Here is a 12,285-nt window from a genome sequence, read left to right as displayed (position 1 = left end):
TGTTTGATACTTGATGCAAAATAGTGAAAAAAGTCGAAATCGTTGCTGTCTGCATGGTGGACTCGCCGAGTCCATTGGGGGGACTCGACGAGTCCAAGGCAAACTTCAACCTACTCGACAAGTCAGTTCATGCACTCGACGAGTAGGATCGAAAGAGTGCAGATTCTCGACTTTTGCTGCTGGAAATGGAATAGAAACATTACCCTAAATTGTTTTGGTGTTATAAAAATTATTTTAGTTGGTGTAATGGTTGTTCTAATCCATTTACAATAGCATATATCAAAATTCCATGATTTTATGTGTTCATATAATTCTTGAATTTTTGATGATCATGTTCATGTTCTTATGAATTTAGAAAATGATAGGAATTATTTGCTGAATTGTTTAGAATTAATTCTTGATCATTTATGTGTTTTAATGGAGTCCATAATTTGTCCTCAAGTTATGGATTTCCAAAGGTCACTCTTATTTAACACACACTTAAAACACATAAGTTACATGAAAATGAAGAGTCTTCATTTTTATGAACCTTTAATTCATAAGTTATGAAATGAAGAGTTTTGCAAAGTTACAAAACTTGCCCTCAAGTTTTGGAATTTGTAAAGTTTCACACACTTTAATAAACTTTAATTCCAACCCTTAGAGTTTTAATAGTTAAAATTCAACCCTTATACTATTTATAACATTAATGGTTAATTATTATATATATATATATATGTATAAGAATAGGTCGTTTTACCGTTAGTAGGCCTCATTCACGAAGCCGGTCTATAAGGTGGGTATAAGGTTGTTGCCTATAAAATGGCGACTTAATGGGTGTATACTCTCACCCACCGCTTGCTTGATCGGTGGAGGGTCGTTAGCCGAACGGGTAGAACAATGACTTTAAATCCTCATTAAAAGTATAATGAATATTATAAAATAACTAAACTCTTTTAATTCCCAATCTTAGTTATTTTAGGAAAATGTGAACATGGTGCTAGTCCATGGAATTCACACTTTGTACCTTACCAAGTCGTTGGTGGAGCGTGTGTGGTTAACCGGCACACTAACTAGGACTAGTAAGGATCACGAAGGGTGACTTAATGTTTGTCATAGATCAATGGAGCGTGTGTGGTTAACCGGCACATTGATTAGGTGATAATATTAAGGGTACCAAGTGAATTAGCATGGTTATTCACACCTTGTTTTGTGATCCTCGGCATCCGAGTCACAAAACTTGAAGGGCACAATCGAGATTGAAACATGCCATTGAAAAGTTCAATGAATCTCAAAAGAATCTAGGAATTTCAAATCCAATTAAACCTAATAAATCATTTCGTTTTCATGGTGGAAATTGGTGAATCGTCATTCACCTACCTTTCAAATATATTATTACTTAGATTACGGCATCCCTCTTCTAAGTGTAATATATTGTGATTGGATCCTAGCTGGGTGTCTTATTAAGGATCCTAAATATCTAATCTAAACTTACTTTCTTCTTTCAGATGTCTTCCAACACTAATGCTTCAGGCTCTAACCCAACTGGTTCTTTCTCTCATGAATCTTTGTGGGAGGGTCATCTTTGATGGTTCCAACTTCGTGGATTGGATTAGGAACATCAGGATGGTTACTCGTTACGAGGACAAGAAATATGTCCTCGATAAGGAGTTAAAAGAACTTGATGAGTCTACTGCTACTCCTGAGGAGATCGTTGAATTCAGGACTCATGAGAGAGAGATGCTACTAAGGTGGCATGTATCATGATGGCCACGATGACAGCCGAGCTCCAAAAGTCATATGAAGATTTCTACCCTTTTGAGATGCACCAAGACCTGATGGAAAGGTACCATCAGAGTGCTCGTCAGGAGCGATATGAAATAATCTCCTCCATAATAACTACCCGCATGAAGGACGGTGAATCCGTCACGGGCCACATGCAAAAGATGCAAAGGTATGTGGACCGTTTGCTGAAGCTGAATGTTAACATCCCCGAGGAGTTGGCAATTGACATCATTTTGCACTCCTTGCCTTCTTGTTATGATCATTTTCGAATGACATATCATATGAACAAGGAGGAAGTTACCCTCAGCAAGCTTCAAGGACTCTTAAAGACCGCGGAATCCGGTCTTAAGGGTAAAGCGGTAGTTACCTCTACTACTCCTACTCCAACATCTACCCCTGTTTTAGCTATTGGTCAAGGCAAAGGGAAGAAGAGGAAGCACCCTCCGAAGGGTACCAAGGAAAAGTCTCTTGAAGGCTCCTTATCAAAGACCAAGAGGGGTTCTGCCACTCCTTCTGCCATTCCCAAGGATGCTGAATACTTTTATTGCCATGAAAAGGCACACTGAAAGCGAAACTGCCCTAAGTACTTGCAGGATCTAAAGGATGGGAAAGTGAAACCCACCCATGCAGGTATTTACACTATATTGTCTAATTACTCAACATATTCTAACTCTTGGGTGCTTGATACAGGATGTGGTATTCACATATGTTCTAATTTGCAGGGCCTAAGAAGAAGTGAGGATGTGGAGCACGGGAAGATAAACTTAATCATGGGGAGTAGGAAGGATTCACCTGTTTCCAAGATTGGAGTTTATACTTTGTTTCTTAATAATGGGTTAAAATTAGATTTGAATAAATGTGTGTACTCGTCTTAAATGGCGAGGAATATTATTTCTTTTCATGCTTTGTACAAACAAGGTTTTACCTTTTCGTTTGATAATGAATGTGGTGGTATTAATGCTTTCTTTAAAAATGTGTTTTATTTTAAAGCATTACCTTGTGATGGTGTGTATGAAACTGTGTCGATTGTAGACAACTTAGGAAATAATGTGTTGTATATTGATTCTTCTACTAGCCTAGATAAAGCATCATTGTGGCATTGTCGTCTTGGACATGTAAACAAGAAACGCATAGGCCAACTCCAAAAGAGTGGAGTCTTGGAATCATTTGACCTTAAATCGGATGATAATTGTAAGTCTTGTCTACTTGGAAAGATGACAAAATCACCCTTCACTGGAACTTGTGAGAGGGGTGAAGGTTTGTTGGACCTAATACATACTGATGTATGTGGGCCATTCAAAACTGCCACAAGGGATGCTAATCGGTATTATGTGACTTTTATTGATGATTTTAGTAGATATGGGTATGTCTACTTAATCAAACATAAGTCCGAAACCTTTGATAGGTTTAAGGAATTCAAACAGGAAGTAGAAAATCAATTGGGTAGGAACATTAAGATGCTTCGATCCGATCGAGGTGGTGAGTATCTTAGTACCGAGTTCCTTGACTATCTTAAGGAGTGTGGGATTGTCTCACAATTGATTCCTCCCAGGACACCACAGCTGAATGGTGTAGCTGAGAGGCGCAATCAAACTTTGTTGGACATGGTTTGCTCTATGATGAGTCGAGTTTCGTTACCAATCTCTTTTTGGGGGTATGCCTTAGAGACTGCCGCCCATATCCTTAATCTAGTCCCTACAAAGAAGGTTACCAAAACACCTCATGAGATGTGGACTGGGAAGGTTCCCAATTTGGACCACATCAAAATTTGGGGTTGCGAAGCTTTCGTGAGGCATGAAACTCATGATAAGCTTGAACCCCGAAACGAAAGGTGTATTTTCATCGGCTACCCACAGAAATCCTTTGGTTACCTCTTCTACAGACCCAGTGAGAATGTGGTCTTTGTAGCTAGAAGAGGAGTCTTTCGCGAGAAAGAATTTATAAGCCAAGGAGACAGTGGGAGGCAGATTGATCTTGAAGAAATTCGAGAATCAATTGGGGAAGGAACCTCAGACACTAGCAATCAACCTGAGGAGAAACTCCTGTTGATCCAGCTGACGAGTCTGTACCTCCGAGGCGTTCCACACGGGTTAGGAACACACCTTCGTTTTATTATGGCTTTCATATTACTACAGAACGTGATACATTTATTAGTGATAGTACAATGGTAAATTTGGATGAACTCTACAGTGTTAAGGAAGCCATGGCAGGCCCGGAGTCTGCTAAATGGAAGGAGGCTATGGACAACGAGATACAGTCCATGTATGACAATCAAGTTTGGAACTTGGTTGACCATGTACCAGGACATAAAACAATCGGGTGCAAATGGATCTTCAAGAAGAAGACAGACATGGAAGGAAAAGTGCATACTTATAAGGCTTGACTGGTTGCGAAGGGTTTTACTCAAACTCAAGGTATTGATTATGATGAAACCTTCTCGCCGGTAGCAAAGATTAAGTCTATTAGGGTTATGTTAGCCATTGCAGCATTTCATGATTATGAAATATGGCAAATGGATGTCAAAACCGCTTTCCTTAATGGAAAGTTGGCTGAGGATGTGTACATGAATCAGCCAGAGGGTTTTGTCAGTGCAGAGTACCCTAATAGAGTATGCAAGCTTGAGAAATCCATTTATGGATTAAAACAAGCATCTCGTAGCTGGAATCTTTGTTTTGATGAGAAGGTAAAAGAGTTTGGCTTCTCGAGAAGCGAAGATGAGTCTTGCGTGTATGTCATAGCTAGTGGGAGTATAGTTAGCTTGTTGGTACTGTATGTGGATGACATACTACTCATAGGAAATGACATCCCAACCTTGCAGGAGGTTAAGTCTTGGCTTGGGAAGTGCTTTGCTATGAAGGACCTAGGGGAGGCTACCTATATCCTAGGGATAAGGATATTAAGAGAAAGGAGTAGAAGACTAATTGGACTTAGTCAGAGTATCTACTTGGATAAGGTGTTGAAAAGGTTCAACATGGAGAATTCCAAGAAAGGAGATTTACCGATCCAAAGCAATACCAACCTGAGTAAGACTCAGAGTCCGAGTACAGAGGCAGGAATAGCTGAGATGAGCCAATTACCATATGCTTCCGCAATTGGCTCGATCATGTATGCTATGACTTGTACCCGTCCTAATGTGGCATTTTCTTTGAGCATGGTCAGCAGGTATCAGGGGAACCCTGGCAAGGCTCATTGGACCGCGGTAAAGAACATTCTTAAGTACCTGCGGAGGACTAAGGACTGGATCCTTCCCCTTGGTGGCAGTGATGACTTGAAAGTATTAGGGTATAGTGATGCTGGTTTTCAGACTGATAGGGATAATTTCCGCTCTCAGTCGGGCTGGACCTTTACCTTAAATGGAGGGGCAATTTCTTGGAAGAGTTCTAAGCAGGAGACGGTGGCTGATTCGACTTGTGAATCAGAGTATATAGCAGCGAGTGAAGCAGCGAAGGAGGCGATATGGCTAAAGAACTTCATCGGAGACCTTGGAGTTGTACCAGCTATTAAGGAACCTATAGAGATTTTCTGTGACAACAATGGTGCGGTTATCTTAGCCAAGGAACCAAGAGATCATGGCAGATCCCGACACATTGACAGAAAATATCACTTCATAAGACACAAGATTGAAGAAGGACTCCTTGTGACAAGGAGGATATCATCGGATGAGAATCCTGCAGATCCCCTTACGAAGGGACTGACGAGGGTTAAGCATTTTCAGCATGCGAGACGCATCGGGCTGAGGGACGATATTAATTTTACAGATTAGATAGTTTTCCTGAAACTTGTAAAATGTAATCGACGTTTGATGATGAATAAAATTTGTGATTTATTTATGAGTAAAGTGTTACTATCATTGTCAATTATTTACTATTGTTTCAGTTTTGCATGTTTTGACTTCCAGAATAATTAATTTATTCAAACCTCCACAATCGATCATACGTCGGAAGTAGGTATGGATCAAGATTGTCATGAATTGGGTTTGTAGACGCCTTAAAGGTGTTTAGACATGGTAATGGTTGCTGCAACATTCATGAGTACTCATAAGTTATGAGTATTGGTATAAACCCATGCTCACTTGTATCACCTGGTGACTCGGCGAGTTCACACATGTTCTTTAACACTTTGTACCGCTTGGCACGCCGAGTCCCTCCCTATGCTTGACAAGTCATACTAGGCATGAATCGCGGGGCCACCACGACTCAACTCGCCGAGTCTCAAGAACAACTCGGCAAGTACCGCCTTGAAATCCAGTCCTCTAACTCCCTTCTGACTCACCGAGTCATCCCTCAACTCAGCAAGTCTACCCATTGAGCAATTTATGTGAAACCCTAACCCTACTCGCCGAGTCTCAGGAACAACTCGACGAGTTCATGCCATGCACAAACTCTACTGGCCTCCTGAGGTCTGATCTGTTTCCCTAAATCAAAGATCTGGCCTTCCCAAGCATGAATGTCACATAAAGCTCGAAACTTGATGCTTGTATAACAATAACAAGGCATCAAAAGGAGATTTAGTCCAAAAAATGGCAACCTAAGTCCAATAACCCCAAACTGATCCATAAAGCTCCAAGGGTTAAGGTCTCTGGACCTCTTTGAGTCCAGATCCAAGGCACAAACTCGAAGAGGGACCATTTGCTCCACATAATTACTCTCCAAAGGGGTTAGAAAACCCTAATTCTAATGATCAACACCAAAACTGAAGGAGGTTCGAACTATTACCTCAAATGAAGTCTCTGAATCTGTGGAACTGCTAGAATCGCACCTCCCCTCTTGCTCTTGCACCTCCTTCTTGCCAAACCAAAGATACAAGGATCAAAAGTGACTTCTTCTTCCTCACAACGATTTGGCTCACTTAGGGTTCTCTCAAGGGATCGGTATCCGCAATGAGAGGCTATAAGTGCCCTTAAATAGGCTCCAAACCCGGGGATTTAGGGTTTCATTAAACAGCGTGGACTCGCCGAGTCCACTCATGGACTCGTCGAGTCCAAAGTGAATCCGGATGAACAATCACGACCCTACTCGGCGACTCTACACATCAACTCGCCGAGTTCCTTCTCATAATTCAAAATAATTAAATAAAATAATATACCTGGAAAAACGGCTATTACAATTCTCCCCCACTAGAATCGGACTTCGCCCTCGAAGTCTCACTCTGGAAATAACTTCGGATGCTGCTCACGCATCTCACGTTCCGACTCACAAGTCAGCTCGGACCCCTTCCAATGCTGCCACTGAACCAAAACCAGAGGCACTTCCTTGTTCCTCAAAACCTTGATCTTCCGATACCTGATCACCACCGGTCTCTCAGCATAATTGAGGCTCGCATCCACCTGAATGTCCTCCAATGGCACCACTACCGACTCATGTACTATACACTTCCGCAACTGCGATATGTGGAAAGTGTCATGAATCTGACACAACTTTGCAGGTAGCTCCTGTTGGATAAGGTGTCTAAGTCCATAACTTATTTGGTATATACTTGACCCGACCGGCATGGTCCATTTGGGTTGCATCTCATCCAAACTATTATGGATAATTTTATGAGAGTTATACACATATGTTTATTAATATATTATGAGTTATAATATATTAATATGAAGTTATGTTATTTAATTAGTTTTAGTCTTAAATTAATTATGAATTAATTTAGAGATTAAAAGGAAGACTAATTAAATTATGGGCTATTTGTTTTATATAGTGTGGGCTAATACTCATTTGTTAATGGGCTAGGCTTATGTGGAAGTCCATGGATGATCCATGGAGCTTTTAACCCATGGATCCTTGGAAAGGAAAAGACATGGGTTATTAGGGTTTCACCCTAACCATGCACACCATATAAGCATGCTTATGGAGCATGAAATGGAGCCTAAGAGAAAACTAGTGAACTAGTGTGTGTGTGCATGTGTGTGGCCGATTTTATACAAGGGTGTATACTCTCTCAAAGTTTTCCAAGAGTTTGTGGTGTTTGTGATTCCATTTGAGGCATTCACACTATTGATGCTTGGCCCTCAAACTCCTTAGAACCAAACTCACCAAAAGGTATGTAATCTCTTCTAACTCTTTTATGTTGAAATGTTCCCCATGCCATGTTAGATAGGTTATAAACCTTGGAAAATTATTATTTTGCATGTATTTAGACAAACATAGATCCAAGGTTTATTAGGGTTGCATGCACACTTAGGAAGTGTTAGATTGCTCAAAACCCAACAGCTCCAAGCGATACGCTACCCTGCCCACCCTCGCGATCACTTTAAACGACCCAATATACCGGGGTCCCAGCTTGCCCCTCTTTCTGAATCGGATCACTCCTTTCCAAGGAGATACCTTCAGAAGCACCAAATCACCGACCTAAAATTCGAGCTCGGATCTTCGCCTATCAGCATAACTCTTCTGGCGACTCTGAGCGGTCAACAACCTCTGCCTGACCTGCTGGATCTGCTCAGATGTCTGAAGCACTATCTCCGTAGTACCTATCACACGTTGCCCCACTTCTCCCCAACAAATGGGGGTCCGACACCTCCTCCCATACAACAGCTCAAAGGGTGGCATACCAATGCTCGAATGATGGCTATTGTTGTAGGAAAATTCCGCTAAGGGTAAGTACGTGTCCCAACTCCCACCGAAATCCAACACACATGCCCGGAGCATATCCTCGAGCGTCTGAATCGTCTGCTCACTCTGTCCGTCAGTCTGGGGGTGGTACGCGGTACTGAAATGCAGTCTAGTACCCAATTCCTCATGGAATTTCTTCCAGAATCTAGAGGTGAAACGCACATCTCGGTCTGAGACAATCGAGATCGGCACTCCATGTCGTTCTACCACTTCCCTCACATACATCTCCGCCAACCTCTCCACGGAAGAGCTCTCGCTAATAGCGAGGAAATGAGCGCTCTTCATCAATCGATCTACAATCACCCAAATTGCATTGACGCCCCTCGCAGTCCTTGGCAATTTGGTGATAAAGTCCATGGCAATCTGTTCCCACTTCCACTCGGGAATCTCCAACGGTTGCAACTTGCCGTGAGGTCTCTGATGCTCGGCCTTAACCCTGCGACATGTTAGACACCTCTCCACGAACCATGCAACGTCCCTCTTCATACAGGGCCACCAATACTCCCTTTTCAGGTCCAAATACATCTTAGTGGCCCCGGGATGGATCGACAAGTTTGATCGATGAGCCTTTTCCATCAGAATGGTACGCGTTCTGCCCACATGCGGTACCCAGATTCGACCCTGAAACGTCATAAGCCCTCGACCATCGGTGACGAACTCTGATACTTGCCCGACAACCTGTTCTCTCTTATGGTTTTCTGGACTAACGGCCTCGGCCTGAGCTCCTCGAATGGTGTCCAACACCGGAGTCATCACCGTCAACCTCATACAAATGTCATGCATCGGAAGACTCTCCGCCCTACGACTCAAGGCATCGGCCACCACGTTGGCTTTTCCCGGGTGGTACAGGATCCCGCAATCATAATCCTTTACCACATCCAGCCATCTCCTCTGCCGCATATTCAGGTTGGGCCGATCCATCAAGTACTTCAGGCTCTTGTGATCCGTATATATGGTACACCGGACCCCATATAAATAGTGACGCTAGATCTTGAGAGCGAACACCATTGCCCCCAACTCCAAATCATGGGTAGGATACCTCGCCTCATGAGGCTTCAGCTGTCTCGATGCATACGCTATCACATGACCCCTCTGCATAAGTACTGCTCCCAATCCTGATATCGACGCGTCACAATATACCACAAAATCCTCCATTCCCTCCGGAAGGGCTAACACTGGGGCTTCGTATAATCTCTGGCGAAGTGTCTCGAAGGAGGTCTGCTGCTCTGGACCCCAAGCAAAAGCTACACCCTTCCGGGTCAACTTGGTGAGTAGCACGACGATCTTGGAGAAATCCCTGATGAATCTCCGATAATAGCCTGTCAGCCCTAGAAAACTCCTGATCTCCGTGGGCGACCTCGGCACCTCCCAACCCATCACAACCTCAATTTTGGCGGGGTCGACCAATATCCCTTTCTGGTTAACGAGATGTCCCAGGAATTGGACCTCTTGTAACCAGAAATCACACTTGGAGAAGTTGGCATAAAGCCTCTCCGATCTCAAAACCCCTAGGATCTCCCTCAGATGCTCCTCATGCTGCTCTCTAGATCTCGAATACACCAAAATGTCGACGATGAATACGATTACCGAGCGATCCAACATCGGTATGCATACCCTGTTCATGAGGTCCATGAACACCGTTTGTGCGTTGGTGAGCCCGAAAGGCATCACCACGAACTCGTAATGCCCGTAACGAGTCCTAAATGTTGTCTTCTGAATATCCTCATCTCGCACCCTCACCTGATGATATCCAGACCTCAAGTCGATTTTGGAAAACCAAGATGCTCCCTGCAACTGATCGAACAAATCGTCAATCCTCGGCAACGGGTAACGGTTCTTGACCGTTAATTTGTTCAACTCCCGGTAGTCAATGCACATCTGGTGTGAACCGTCCTTTTTCTTAACAAAAAGGATAGGAGCTCTCCACGGTGAACTACTCAGCCGAATAAATCCCTTCCCCAGCAGCTCCTGCAGCTGCAAGGATAGCTCCTGCATCTCTGGAGGCGCAAGGCGATAGGGCACCTTGGCGATAGGCGCGACCCCCGTAACCAAATCGATACTGAACTACACCTGCCTCACAGGAGGTACGCCCGACAACTCCTCTGGAAATACATCCGGGAACTCACGCACTATCGGAACCTCTCCCACAGACCTCGATCTCTCCGACTCAACCCTCGCGTCCATAACATACGCTATGAATCCCTTACATCCCCGCTGAAGGCTCTGCCTCACCTTGGCGGCTGAGCAAAATGCTGAACTGGAACGTGTACCCTCGCCGTACACCGTAAGGACTCTCCCAATAGGGTCTCTCATGGTCACCAGTTGTCGCTCGCAGTCGATGATTGCTCCAAATCTGCTCAACCAATCCATTCCCACGATGACACAGACATCCCCATCGTAATAGGGACCAAATCTATCAGAAACTCAACCCCGAAAATCTCGAGTACACAACCACGTATCACCTCGGTGGCATACACCGCTCTCTCATCCGCTATGGAAACTATCAGAGGTCGACTCATCACCTCTCTACTAGTACTGATTTTTCAGCTAAAGGCCAACGATACAAAAGATCGACTCGCACCCGAGTCAAATAACACTAGAGCAGGTACAGAATTCACAAGGAAGGTACCTACGCATAACATAAAATAAGCACAATCATCACAGAATGTAAAAGAATACATGAAAGAGTACATACCGGCCACGACATCGGGCGCTGCGCGGACCTCCTCCGCAGTCAACTGGAAGGCTCTCCTACGTGCCTTCGGTGCTTCAACCTTCGTAGGCTGAACATTTGCAGCTCTCACCACAGCAGGGGCAGATCCCGGAAATGCTCCCTGCGCTGACCCCCACAACTGTGGACACTCTGCATTCCGTTGTCCAGTCTGGTTGCAATGAAAACAGACTGAAAAACCCTTAGGGGAATCCTTGGCCATGTGCCCCTCCTTGCCACACTTATAGCAAGACCCTGCTCTGCAAATTCCCTCGTGGCTCTTGCCGTACTTGCCACAAGTGCCGCCCTTCTGGTTCCCAGATCTCGAATCAACGGGTTTGACCCGCTTGGCTGCCGGCTGAGACTGAGCCGACCGTCGATCCTTTCCCTAAGACTCGACCACCTCCCTGGCTTGGGTCTCCAACTCTATCTCCCTCTTCCAGGCATTTGCCTGAAGCTCGGAAAATGTCTGGTACGTCGAGTTCGCCACGAACTCACGTATATCCCTTCTCAGAACGCTCAAATATCGGCTCATGCATGCCTGCTCGGAGGACACGTGCTTTGGGCAGAACATCGCCCTCTCATGAAACATCCTCATAATCACCGTAACAGACTCAGTACCCTGCTTGAGGGTCAGAAACTCCTGGGCCAAACGCTCCCTCTCCACCTGGGGAACATACTCATCTTGAAACATAGCGGTGAACCTCTCCCAGGTCACCGCAGCAAGCTCAGCAGGCATAAAGTGCGTTGTCACAAACTTCCACCAGTCCTTCGCTCCCAAGCGAAGCTGGTTCAGCGCGAACCGGACTTTCAAATGCTCTGGAGACGAGCAATTAAAGAAACACCCCTCTATGTCATAAATCCATCTAATCTTTGCGATCGGGTCCTAGGTCCCATCAAACTCCGGTGGTTTTGTGTTGCTGAACTCTCGGAATAACAACGCATCACCACCCTGCGACCTAGTCGCAGCTATAGCTGCAGTGGCCGCATCAACAACAGCCTCAGAAAGAGCAGCGTATCTCTCATCAAATGTCTCCATCAGAGTGGTCTTGATAGACCCGAACATCTCTGGTATCTCTACCCTGATGGCCGCAACCACCTCCTCCTGGATGATCCTACGGATCTCATCATCACTCGAACTGCCGATCACTGGTGTGTGGCGCGTCCCAACCATGGTCTCCTTCTGTCACAACTGGAAATTTT

This window comes from Lactuca saligna, chromosome 4 (assembly GCF_052625555.1).
Source record: "Lactuca saligna cultivar CGN05327 chromosome 4, ASM5262555v1, whole genome shotgun sequence".
Taxonomy (NCBI): Eukaryota; Viridiplantae; Streptophyta; class Magnoliopsida; order Asterales; family Asteraceae; genus Lactuca; species Lactuca saligna.
Note: the sequence above shows the minus strand (reverse complement) of the source record.